Genomic DNA, 14,631 nt, shown 5'->3' on the forward strand with positions numbered 1-14,631 from the left:
TCAACCTTGACCTAGAGAGCGGGGCACAATCTTACCCCAGGGCACAATTGTACCCCAAAAATTCAACCTTGACTTGCACTGCTACAATAAAATTTTTGTTTGTGGATCCTGTAAGTTCAATGAAAAGGATATCCAAATCTGCACTTTAATTTGTTGTTCCACACTTGTATCTGCAAGAAAAAGGGTATTGTTGTTTGGATGGGGGTTTTGCCTTGGTCAAACCCTAGTTTGGAATCAACCTTGAATTGTAATTGAAATTGCAATATAAATTAAAAAAAGTCAACAAAACTATTCACCTTGCTTATATTGAAGTCCTTGTGGAGGATTTGAATCCTTGAATCCACAAGTACAGATGCTCCAAATAAATGTAGAAATAAATGTAGGATTTCTCAAATCAATGGCATTAGATCTTCAACACCAATCATGAATGGATATTTTCATAAGAAAAGGCTTGGATGAATATGAATGGATGGAAAAATCTTCAACAAGAGGGCTCCATAGAGATTGTATCCTTCAATGGCTAACAATGGATATCCTTGATTAATTGGATGCTTGAACACTTGAATGCTTGAATTATTTAATGCTTGATAAATGGTAGATCTTCACTTCATAGAATAATGAATGCACAAGATAATGGTTCTTATAAAGTGGATGTTTGCATGAAAAGTAGATAATAGATAGATGTCAAAATGAGGGAAGAAGACTTCCTTATATAGAGATCTAGGGCACAAACTTCTAGAGAAGGCCAACATGGGAGCATTAAATACCAATTAATCTTAACCTCTATAAATGGACCTATGCTAAATGTAATTTAAGAGCGTACCATTCTGAAACCCAAAATAACTGACCTAGAAGTAGGAAAATGAAACTTTTCGAAGCCCAATATCCAAAAAGTCCCAAAAATAAAAACTTAGACCTGGGGTCAGGGACAAGGTCAACCCTATCCTAGGTCAAGGTCGAGGTCATCCATGACCTAGGTCAGGGTTGAGGTCGACCTTGACCTAAAAGGTCATCCTTGACCTAGAAAGTCAAAGTCCTCAATTTCATAAAGAAAATTGTCAAAAATATGTTGGAAATACAGATAGAGAAGAAAAACAAGGGAAAATAGTTAGATCTATTCAAAGACCTATTCAAAGAGCTTGACATGACCCTCAACCACTTAATCCAAGGTCTAAAATGCTCTTAACATGGAAGTACTTCCGTTTTAAGATGATACGTTAAGCCCCCACTTTAACAAGAGTATGGACTCGATGCAAACTCTTGGTAAAGTAGATCATAATGAAAAGAATAATCTTATTAAAATCAAAAGGAAAAGGAAATCCTCAAGCCCCCAAGGACTCAAGTCTTCATCAACTCCAAGATTGAAATAAGAGAGAAATCTCTAGAAAAAGAGAAAAAGAAAAAGAGTTTAATTACCTCGCCCAATGAAAACTTATGTCTCATTGTGAAACACACAAGAAAATTGCACAACTGGAAAGATGGAATTGAACTACCTAGTGAATGTCGATACTCACTAGTCAACCCATCGAGGATTCACTCTTAAGAATACTATATTCTATAAGAGTAAAACCAAAAAGAAAAAGAGATTCAATCTTAAGGACACCTTTGACCTTAAGGGATCATAAATTTGAAACTGGAGGGATCAAGAGATCCTAAAATATAAATTGATGCTTTAAGGATTAGTCACTAATCCAAAAAGGGAGAAAAGGTATCCAAGAAGGAGTATGCACCTATTGTTTTGAGATTATTTTTAGCATGTGAACAACTAATGCTAGTCAGCAACAATAGTAGAACACTATTTGGTATTCTTGGAACTTGGATTTTTTTCATCTACATTGCCATCAATGCCAAAGGGGGAGATTGTTAGCATGAATTTTGATGATACTACATTGTGGGAGTATCCTAAGAATTGGAGATCATTGATATGTTGCATTCATAACTATGTTTGTCATTGATGTCAACATGGCATGGTTTATATAAAGACTAACAAAATAATAGGAAAGAGATCTTGATGGTACAAACAATGGTTTGATTTTTTGGTCATTCACACTTATGGACATGTACAAGACAGTATCCTGATGACGTGGTTAAGTGCATAGATCTTGAGTCAAAGACGTACGAAAGTTGTACCTTATTTATAGAGAGTAGTTCAAAGATGGAGTATTGGGAAAGTAGTTCCTAATATTTGTTGGCTATCTTTCATCTGAGATGTAATGAAGAAATGTGTAATTAGGTAGTGATAGAGGACAATTAGGTGATAATGTCAAAGAGTGCATAGTATTGCACATGTGAAGTTTTGTATAGATTGTGAGCAGACAGTGATATTGTAATTATAATTAATTAATTATCTTATTTTAATTAATTGGGAAAGCCTCAATACCAAGTTAAGGAATTATTATGAAGATAAGGTATAAAGGAAAGATGTTTTCCTTGATTGTAATGTGTTTTAAAGAGTTGCAAGAAGTGTGAAGTGCAAAAAGGAGCAGAGTTCTTACTAAATGCGTGTAAGCAATCCAAGGGATTATTGGATGCTTAGTTTGTGATTTGGTTACAAGATCTAAAGAAGCAAAAGTTTGGTTGACATGATAGAGATAGAGGGAGGAAGTACAATTAAATTCTATTATTCTATAAGAAATAATACAAAGATCATTTGGATAGTGGGTTCATTGGTCCTATCCTTGAAGCTATTTGGACAGTGGCTCCAGCTATCTTCCACAACTCCTAACAGGGTTGGCACACCTCCTAACAAGGTTGGAATCTTCTAACAAGGATTCAAAATCTCCTAATAGGGACTCATATGTGCTAAATGTTGTAACAAGACTCCTAACAGGGCCTATCCTCTAACAAGGAATATTTATATTAGTACATCATCTTGTGGGTATCGTCCCCATCAAGATTTTCCCTCTAATCAAGGGTTTCCCTAGTTGATGTATCTAGTGTTATTGTGTATGAGTATCTTATTGTGTATGAGTATCTTGTTGTGGTTTCATTTTACATTACTCATATGTTTAAGATTGTTTAAAGTTGTTATTTCTGATATTAGTTGGATAATTGATACACCTCCCCCTCTTAGTAATATCAGTGGACTATATATTCTAATAGATTAAGATCCATAGGAGATAAACTTAACTCAAGAATCTTACAATTCTTATAATGTTGATATGAGTAGAAAAGATAGTCAAGTCAAGAAGGACATGAATTAGGTAAGAAAGGCCAAAAGAAGTCAAGTGTAGCACAATCCCTAGGCCTAGAAGTGTGATATAAACTATGATTGTCTTCAATCCTTCATCATGAACAAACTTAAGACATCTATGAATAGGTAAAGCAACAACATGCATGTCATTTAACCATGGAAAACCAAGCTTAACTTGAAACTGATTAGAAGTAGGAACAACAACAAAGGTAGTGTTCACAATTTTTCCACAAAGTTCAACTGATAAATCAATAGAACCAAATGATGGATAAAGAAAACCATTACAAGTTTGAATCCACACATCCAATGTATTATAAAAATTACACTGCAATCTTTTCTTTAGTAATAACATTAACTAAGGATATACGATCAACAAGACAACCATGAGTAGGTATCTAAGAAATCATAGCATAAATATAATGGGGACCATTGGGAGCTTTAATAATCATAAAATCATCAAAGGTAATCAAAGGTTCCTGAGGTCTTTTATTCTTAGGTTGTTGTCAAGGTTTAGGTTGAGGCTTCAATTTAGGCTTAGGTTTCAGTTGAGGTTGACCTGAAACTTGAGATTGAAGCTAAGGTTGAGGTGGAGATACATATTGAACAACATGCTCCACTTGATTAACAACATGATTAAGATCATCCATCTTTTAATCATATACAATATCCATACAAGATGGCTAAGAAATAGTATTAGTATCAAGTGTAGGTAAATGACTCATATAGATTTGTAGATTTTTATTAGGAGGAGAAATAGACTCATTCCCTCTACCATCAAAATTATCAACACATAAAGCATTAGAGTCAATTAGGTCTTGAACCTTATGTTGTAAAGAATAACTTTTCTTAGTATCATGACCATTCTGATGATGATATTGACAAAAAGCTTTAGAATCAAAATCTTTAGACATTATTGTAGTAGGTAAAAGAGGTCAAATAAGAGGTAAAGTATTCATATTAGAAGTTAACAACCTATTCAAAATAGAATGTAAAAAGCAGTGTATGCAGAAGTGGTGTTATGAGATGCAACAACAACTTGATCAACAACTGCATTTTCTTGTTTGTTTATCTTGACATAGTTGTTGAATTTTTGAAATTTATTTGGATTAGGAGAAGCATCACTTTTATCAGCAGGAATAGGAGCCATTGGAGTGGTGTTCTCAAATTGTATCACTTGTAATTAATAAAGATGAAACTCTGCACAATGTTGTTGAAAAGAGGTAAATTTAGCAAGCAGAATCTTATCTCTAATATCTTTTTGCAAATTTGAAATAAACATATGTTGAATATCAATATCAAGAACATGATAGGAAATTTGAGCATATAAATTCTTAAACCTACCAATAAATTCAATAAATTTTTCCTTGGATCTTTGTTTACAATGCATCAAATCATTCAAAGACACTTGCGGGCCAATGTTGTTTTGAAATTGTTGAATAAAGGCATTGGCAAGTTGTGGAAATGAATTAATAGAATAAGGATTCAAGGAACAAAACCATTGTAAAGCCTTGTCATGAAATATTCGAGAAAACAACTTAGTTAAAATCCCATGATCATGATGATAATCACTACAAAGGATTTGAAAATATTTAACATGATGAATGGGGTCTCCCTTACCATTGTAATTCTCAAGATGAGGCATATTAGCTTGCTAAGGAATGAGAGTATGAATGATATCTTGAGAAAAAGGATTTCCCATGTCACAAGAAGGAATAGTAAACTTGTTTTGAGTCAAGGTAGGAAGTTGTTGTTGTAAATATGACACAGTTTGAGCCAAACCGATAATTTTTGAATCATTCAAGGAAATAAGTGAACTAGCAACATTAGAAACATTAGGTAAAAGGTATGAAGCTATAGGAATGGAAGACAGAACTAGAGGAACACTAGAAAATATAGTTGGTAGAGGATTAGAATAAGTTAAGGGAACATTATGATAAGAAGGTTGTGATATAGGAAGAGACATAGGAGGAACACTCATAAGAATAGAGGGAACCATCGTAGTCACCAAAGAAGGAGTATAGGTAGGCACACTAGGGAAGGGAACAAAAGAAGGTTCTACACTAGTGAAAGGAGGAGACAACCCTAAATCATGACCTAAAGGTTTAACATTGGAATGCACAAGGTGAGTAACACCACACAAGAGATTAATACATTGATCATTATCAAGAAGAACTTTTTGAAGAGCCTCTATAGCTTGAATATAATCTTGCTTATGGTTTTCTTGAATAAGAATATTACCCATTTTATCAAGTTCAATTGAAAGTTTTTGGACTTTTTCATGAGGAAATCTTAAAGCATCATCCTCATCATAAGATGAGTGAGAACATTTTTTCTCAATAGGATTAGAATCATGAAGAATCAAATTCTCATCTAAGATCCTAAGGAAAGGAGAAGAAGATTTTGGCTCAAAGATACCCATAAGTCTACAACTTCATCTAACCAAAAGACTAGAAGTAGGACTAGAAGTAATACAGCTCATAAACCAATCCAATGAAAATGAACGTAAATAAGAAAACATAAAGCATAAATATGCTTGTATTTTAAAAGAGATTTTGCAATTTTTTTCTGGATTTTTGAATTTTAAAATGCAAGAGCATAAAAAAATCTAATTGTAATGCAAGAGAAAACCTAAAAATTATGAAATGAAATTTAACACTACAAAACACAATAGGGCATCTAATTCCACAAATAAAAAGAGGGTAAGTGTGTCGAGTTCACTAAAATGAATAAGGTGAAAAATGAGTGTATGTGTTCACCTTATTGTACAGAAGAAAATATGGATGATAGAAAGAAATATGTGAAGGGAGAATATAGGATATATCCTTAACCCAAATTCCCTAAAGGATTAATCCAAATTGATCAATCACAAAGAAGTGATCTATGAAAAAATGAACCAAATGATGGAGAATATGAAGAAAGGAGGAAATCCTATAATCTATTATAGAAAGTAAGTACTTAAAACTTTAAATGAATAAAAGATAAATACTAACCTCAAAGTAGGATAAATTTGGAAAATGTTGATTTCTGATGTCTATGTAAAATTTAAGAGAATTTTGCAACCTATTCCAAACTGGAAATGTCGAGATAGAGAAAAGCCAAAAAAATTAAAGTAGGTTGACCTTGACCCAAATAGTTGGGCACAATCTTACCTTGGGGCACAATTGTGCCTAAAAAAGTAACCTTGACCTGCATTGCTCCAACAAAAATTTTGTTCGCAAATCCCACAAGTTCAACAAAAAGGGTATCCAAATATGCACTTTAACTATATCTACAAGAAAAAGGGTTTTATTGTTTGGATGTGGGGTTTTCCTTGGTCAAACTCCAATTTGGAATTAGCCTTGAAATGTAATTGAAATTGCAATATAAATAAAGTAAACATAACTATTCACCTTGCTTATATTATAATCCTTGTAGAGGATTCGAATCCTTGAATCCACAAGTCCAAATGCTCTAAATGAATGTAGGAATATATGTAGGATGTCTCAAATCAATGACAATAGATCTTCAACACCAATCTTGAATGGATCTTCACATAGGAAAAAGCTTGGATGAATATGAATGGATGGAGAAATCTTCAACAAGAGGGCTTCACAGAAATTGTATCCTTCAATGGCTAACAATAGATCTCCAGGGACATGACTCCTCCAATGGATATTTATATATATCTGTCACTGATGAAATGATATACAAAACTAGAAAATCGCATAAGTCTTCTTTCATTAAATCAGCAATAATATATATATATATATATATATATATATATATATATATATATTCTAGTCACTCTGCTATTCATTATTATCAATTCATTTTGCTTGGATAATATACAAAGTTTTGTTATGATATAATTCAGTGAAGTTACTGAATAGAAAGTTATCTTATCATTGTATTATCATCTATATCTATATTTATATATGAAATTATGAGATTCATAATAAAAGAAATATTTCTTGACATCAAGTCTGAAAGTTAACACTTTCATATTAAAACTAATAAGATTGCCACCAAGAATAGAAAGACCTAAGTTTTTCAAATATGCTAAATGGTTCTTTATTTTATTAGTTAGCTTGGCTATGAATTTTCTCAACAATGCTTTATATTTAAAATAATTTGGACCTTTTTTCATTTCAAAGATAAAATTTTCAATTGACCTTTGTGGTATTAATTTGTTTGATAGAGAGATATATTGTAGTTTTTCCCTAATGATTTTATTAGTTTTAATTTTAAAACTTTGGAAGAAGAACAAAAAATAATGTCAATATATGTTTCCTGCATAATGAAGATATGTTGTGATAAATGACAACATCCAATGTCTACCTAGCCAAATTGCCAACATATACTGGTTAGCAACCCATGACAACTAAATCCACACTCTCCTTAACAAATATATGAGAGAACAATAAGGAAAAAATACTTAAACAAACTAAGTAACAAATACATGATGAATTACATACTTTTGAATTCATTTATTATAAAGTAATGTGTGTTAAACATTGATTATTGATAGCCTCAGATCAAGCATCATTACAACTTCCTTACTTGGTTGAAAAAGAAGGTTGTAAATGACTAAGTGATGTTGAAAAGAAAGATATAATAACATATTTGAGTTAATATATCAAAGTATATGTAAGAAAGAGAGAGACAAGAATGTGTGCACCTAAAATAAATAAAAGAAGAAGATAATTGAAGACTAGTTTTATTTTAGGTGTACACCTTCCTATCTCTTCTCTTGGCAATCTTGGTACTCTCCAACTTGCGAATCTGAAATGGGTAGTTCTTAGTTCTACTTTAGGAACACGTCACTTTTCACCATCATATATTGGGTTTAGGTAAAAATTTATGGGTATAGATTGAACTTAGAGACCTATCCCTAAAACTAACAATAATATATACTAAAAGTGGATCCCAAAATTTTATCCAAATGGGTATCCAAATCTCTATTTGAAACTATGCTTTGAATGTGTGTCTACACACAAAATAAAAAGGGATTTTTTTGGTTGAAGGGGCTTTCCTTGGTCAAGAACCAACTTAGGAATTAGCCTTGAAATGCAATTGAGATAGGATGAGGATAAGTAATCTAGATCATACACCTCAATGATGTTATGTCACTTTGGAGATGATCACAAGTGTTGATGTAATAACTTGAACTCCACAAAAACCCAATAGGAAAACATGAAAGAAAACCCTTGAATGATGAATATTGTAGTTTTCAACAATATTTGATTGAAGAAGAAAGAGAAGTCTTGATGGGTGAGTTTGGATATCCTCCCTTGAAGGCTGACTCCTTTGTCTCCAATGAAGAAGGTAGCTATATCTATGGAAGAAAATGCATGGATGCTTGATTTATGAATGCTTTCTCACTTTTTTAAATTCCTTGAATGCACAATAGCTTTCTTGTAGGAATGCTAATGAATTATATATGTCATGTGTATGTGACAATGAGAGGGATAGGTACCCTTTTATAGTAATTTCAGGGTCAAAGTTACAAAGGGTTGATCACATTGGGAGGGAAAAGAAAAATACTTTGCATCAGACCCTGAAACACCTTCTTGGATAATGTTTTGAGGTACAAGTCGCCCCTAGGTGACCTATACCTGGCTGGGGTTATTTCAATGTAAAAATATACAAGATTTGAGGAACACTTTAAGTTTCATGGAAAAAATTGACATATAAGTGGAAAAACCAAGTATAAAGGCTAAAATGGGGCCAAGAAAGAAATTAAGTTACGTAAATGGATGGATAAATGGGAAATTATGCATAGAAATTAGAGCCAACATAAAGTTTTGAGTAAGTAATATTAGTTTGGAGGATGCAAAAGGGCTAGAATGACGTGAAATCAATTTGAGAATCCATAGATGCTAAAAATGAGAGCCTAGCAAGGGTGCTTACTTTTTAAGTCTATTATATTATAAATTTTTTCCCTTAGGAATTTGATTGTTGATGGTTGAGTGTTAATTATTATGTGACTTAAAACTTCTAGTGGAAGATGATAATAAGGAAAAATAAGAGTATGTCTTTTGAAGAAAGAACAAACAAAAATAGTAGAAAAATGTTGGAAAAAAAGATCAATAATAACAACTATGAATGAATAAATAGAAATAAGATCTTCTTTTAATGATTTTATTAGCTTAAAACTTTACATTAAAAAGATCTATTTTTAAAAAAATAAGAATAATATATTATATATTTTCAGAAAATTTATTAGTTTTTAATTTTTTATTATTAAAAATGAGATGTATCTAAGAAATTAACTAAATCATACACTTGCTTTCTTCTTTTAAAAGTTATGAATTGGCATTTGCACCTTTAATGATCACTCTAAAATTAGCAATCTCTTACCATATATTTAAATAATTCAAATACCCAATAACAACTTTGATAAAATACATACTTCTTAGTTCTTACCTCTTCATTAAAAAAAATTTAAACTCATACTGCCATGTCATACATTTCTAATTCGAGTACCCACTAAAATACCACCCAACAAATCTTTTCAACATTGATACATTTCAAATTTTGCAGCTAAAAATGCCCACATCTCACATGCAGCATCGAATTTGGGTCTTTATATTCACCAACACTCCACGAGCTATGCCTTCCATTATGAGACACGGATGGGATGAGTTTATTTGTCAAGAAATAAAAATAATTAAATATGCAATACCAAAAGGCATTTGTTTTAATACGAGAAAGGTGGCGTGTACATGAAGTTGAAATAACAAAATATTTGGTCAAATTTTCGATTACTAAGGGATTCAATTAAAAAATTATTAGTTTTTTCCTTTTTCTTTTTTCTTTTTTTCATTTTCCCTTTTTCCTTTACTTGTTTGGCGAGCGGAATACAAGCAGAATAGGCATATGTAAATTCCAAAAAATTTTGAATTCTTTATTTGGATGCACCAAAATGGAATTGGAATACGAAGTAAAAATGGAATACATATTTCATTTTTGGCCCAAAAATAGGGTTTTGCAATTCCACCAAAATAGGTGTTATTGGAATACGTATTTGTATTCCATTTTTTTAATTTTAGAAAACATAAATTTTGGGGTCTGCGAATTCCCATCAAATATTGGTTGAACCAAACAGAGAACAAGAATACGTAGCCCCATTTTCTATTCCAGAATACGTATTCCTATTCCCGCAGCCAAACGAGCCCTTGTAATTTTAATTTAGTTTCAAAATAAATGTACCTTGAAATAAAATCGTGTTTATTTAAAAAAATATTTTTAATTAATGGAAGGTAATAAATAGGTAATATAATTTTAGATATAGAAAAGTTTCATATTTGTTTTTTAAGTGAACTTCATATTTAAATGTATTTGAGTTGGAATAGAATTGAGATGATTTATGAAGTATCAAGTAGTTCATTCTTACTAGCATAACTCACAAAATGAGGCAAACCACTTATATGAAAAATGCATCAATTAGTTTGACTCATAACTATGTGTTTAAATTGTAATAAAACAACATAACTTTGTAATCTTCAAAGGTGTCAAAGTCATCCAAACATTAAACTTAATCCAATCATACTTTTAAAAGATTCAATCTTAAATAGATTGTCTAATTAAAAAGCAAACAAGTATAATTGTTGATTATAGTCAACCAATTAAATTATACAACTTCCACATATAATAGTATGAAACTTATAAACTATCTATAATTCATCAAAATTAAAAAATCGATTAGAGAATAAAATATAACTAGAATGGATTAAAATAAGCCATATACTTCAATTGCAAATGAAATTCATATTTTTTAGAGACGTCATTTAAATTATTAGAGTTGATTTTTAAAAATTAAATCACTTGTTGCATGTTTTAATTTAATATTTCATTCATTTTTTAAAAATAATATAGATTAAAGTTGTGTGTAACCAACTACTCTCATTACATGTAAAAGCTTTTTCTTTTTAATTCTTATAATTTTTGTTATCATTTTTAATTCAAGAGCACATTGGGTCAACAATGACACAAATATCTTCAAATGAAAATACAAACTCTACAACTCTCGTTCTCTATTTTTATTAACACTCTACAACTCCAAATCTATCTTCCCACTCTTGGCTTTTCAAATTTTCCATGGCCCCTTGTTGGGAGGATTTGGCCTCACCCCTCCAACCCTCCCCTGGGGCTAGACCCATATGAGTCTCTTCCTCATATCATTGATACCGTAGTTGACTATGCCCCTATGTCTATCAGTGTTTCTAAGCCGCTAAATAAAACCCCCCAAGCTTGGTTGGAAAGACACTCTTATTGGAGGGTGGGAAGGGGCTCAGAATATGCTTTAATCTCTACTCATGGCTTTTATAAACTTTATTAATAAATTGTATTGAATTTGATTTCATAAGATCTTACTAGATGATGTAATCTATTTCATGATGTATATTATTTCAGCCTTTCATACCATGTGACTTGAACAGTGGATAATTGTGCATTCTGAATATTGCCAAATGGCATTCGAGATAATTGTATATTGTTTAAATGGAATTTGTACCTATACTTATTCTTTAATATGGATGTGTTATATATTGGTGTTAGTGTTAATTAAACTTAAATGTGATTCAATGTCATGGGACCCTCAATAGTTGTAACTTGTTTATGTGTTGTTGATGTATGAGTGTATGTTAATTGCTTCTGTTATTCTATTATTGTTAAGTTATTATCTTTAACTTTAAAAATAAATGTTTTTCAAACTTAGTGAAACTTTAGGTTAACTTCTTTTGGGTCCCATGGCAGGGCGTTACATAATCAATGAAGAAGAGAGTGAGGATACTTGTTTCACTAGTTGAGAAATATTTCAATGATCTTTTCTTTCTAGTTGACATTGATTTTACATATGTTCAAGTTGTTGTTCCAAGGGTAAGGTGGCTAACGCCTCTAGGCTATGAAATCAATGTTGATGAAGCATTTGGAGCAATCAAAACATTACTTGCAGAAGATGTAGATGCTAAGGCTACTGGCTTTGGAAACTATAACATGGCCAAATTGAAGATAACTATAGATTTGAAGACTACCTTAGTCATTAGGAAGAAGAACAAAATTGTGAAGAAGCTAAAGCATAAATTTGGTGAAGAAGAAGATGAGGAAGAAGAAGAAGAAGACATACATGTTCAAGCACCATTGGTCTTGACTCAAGGTCAAGGAGAAGACCAAGTAGATGAAGTGGAAATTAAAGAAGGTGTTGAGGGAGAAGAAGCCAATGAAGCACTCAAGCAAAAGAAGAGGAAAGCTAAGACACTAGCTACTAGCAAACCAAGGAAGGTTGCAAAATGTAATCCTATAGTTCCCTCTACAAGAGAAAGCACAAGGGCTACTACAAAGAAAGATCAAGAAGTAGTCACGCCAAAAGAGAAGAGAGCTAGATCAGCTAGCAATGAAGAGGAACCTGAGAAGAGATCAAGGAGAAAATTCATTGCTACAATTGAATCTGATGAATAGAATACTAAATCTAATGACAACAACCAATTTTAAGTGAGTCACCGTCCTTCTTCATATTTAAACAATACATGTGAGAATATAAGGAACAATGATGATTTATCTAGTCTCTCACATATTAAAATTGATACACTTGGAAAAGTTGAGATGAACCAAGCAGAGGAGTCAATTTATGCCATATGGAAACATTTAAGCAAACTCCAATTGAGATTGCCAACTCTCTACCAGAGAAATTGTCTAATAGAGTTGAATAAAAATGGAAATATAATCTAAATATAAAAAGACAAATAAGAGAGACTACACTGGCTAGAGTGATGCCAGAACTAGATAGAGAAACAATGGCCAAGGCATTAAAGAAACATACTAGAAAATTTGCACCAAAATACATGGAATTCAATATATTGCAAAACAAGGTTGAGGATGTTGTACAAAAGACCACTTTGATATGGAAATCATTATATGGTTTGGCAACACCCAAGGCAATGATGTAGGCACCTATTGAGGCAGGTGAGGACAAAGAAGAGCAACAAAAGGTAACTGAGGTAATCATAGTTAACATTGAGATAGTTACACAAGAGGAAGGCACTGAAAGAAATGAAGATACACAAGCACCAGCTGAGGATGAGCAAAAAATAGAACAGAGTGTATCAGATACACTAGTTCCAAGTGCGATTCCTCCACATGAGGTTAACACATAAAATGATATTGTAAAAATCAAGGATGTTTCTGATACTATTACTTAGAACATCAATCCCCTTATAGAGAATGACTTGAAGAAGATTCTAGTAGAATCTACTACCCAGGAAAAACTTTGTGAAAATCTTGTACTGGTGAGTGTTGATGAAATTGAGAAGGTAGAAAAAGTATCTACAGGGGAAGAAGTACAAAAATCAATTACACCTACAACCCCCCCTCAATTCAGATTTGTACAACTTACATTACCCCTTATGGTATATCAAAGGAAGGAGACAACTACATCTACCATCATTACATTGGCACAAAGTACTCTAGTCTCATACCCTATAAAGGAAAGTGAAAATGACAAGAGTGAGATAGTTGGAGAGCAGAAAGCTAAGACAAAAAAGACTAAATGAACACAAGTTCAAATAGGTTAGGTAGATACTCTTGCACCTACAACACAAGAGCAAGATGCACCTATGAATATAGAGAAGCCAAAGGATAAGACTAGAGAGCTAGGTATGACTACCAAACCTAAGGAGAAAATTGCAATACAAGCACTAGTAACCTTACTAGAAATTGCTATTCCTCCTATTCAAGCTCTTCATAGGCCAAGTATAGAAGCTATACCCCCACAATTATCATGGCTAAGTCCAAGCACATCTAACGCAAATAAAGTTACATCATCTGTTGATGTGAACTTGGATGAAGTGATTAAGTTTCCCAAGTTTGATTTTGCAACCATCACCATTGAGTAGATGAGCATACTCTAGGATGCTCTTGCAAGGAAGAAACGAAACGAACTACTAAGATAGGAGCAAAGGAAAAAGAAAGCTTTGATAGATACCAATGACATTTTTCTTGATGCATTTAGCCTGCCAACACCAAAAGAAACCAAGCCAATCTTAGAGCAGTTAACCAGCCTTGTTGAGAAGGTGAATGATGCAAACTTGGATACAAATTTCAAACTACTTGAATGGTCTAAAAAGAAGTTTCAACACAAGGTTGATGAAAAGACATCAAGTGATATTGCACTATCATAGGTTGAGTTAGCAACCAAAATTGACAGTGTGAAGAAGGTACTAGAGAACATTTTCTCTTTATATACAAAATTGTGTAATCCCACACTCTTCACACAAGAAATAAGGAGTCATATTCTAAGTTTGGAGAGTCATATACAGTCATCTAGTATAAATCTACCAAAATCTCCAGCTTAGAGTGAGAAACATTTCAGCAATCTCCTCAACTCCCAAAGTCAGTTGGCAATGTTACACATAGATGAAGCAAACATTAGGGCTAAACTAATTAGCATTCAATCCATTCTA

This window comes from Cupressus sempervirens, chromosome 11 (assembly GCF_028749045.1).
Source record: "Cupressus sempervirens isolate cs-2001-9-10 chromosome 11, ASM2874904v1, whole genome shotgun sequence".
Taxonomy (NCBI): domain Eukaryota; kingdom Viridiplantae; phylum Streptophyta; class Pinopsida; order Cupressales; family Cupressaceae; genus Cupressus; species Cupressus sempervirens.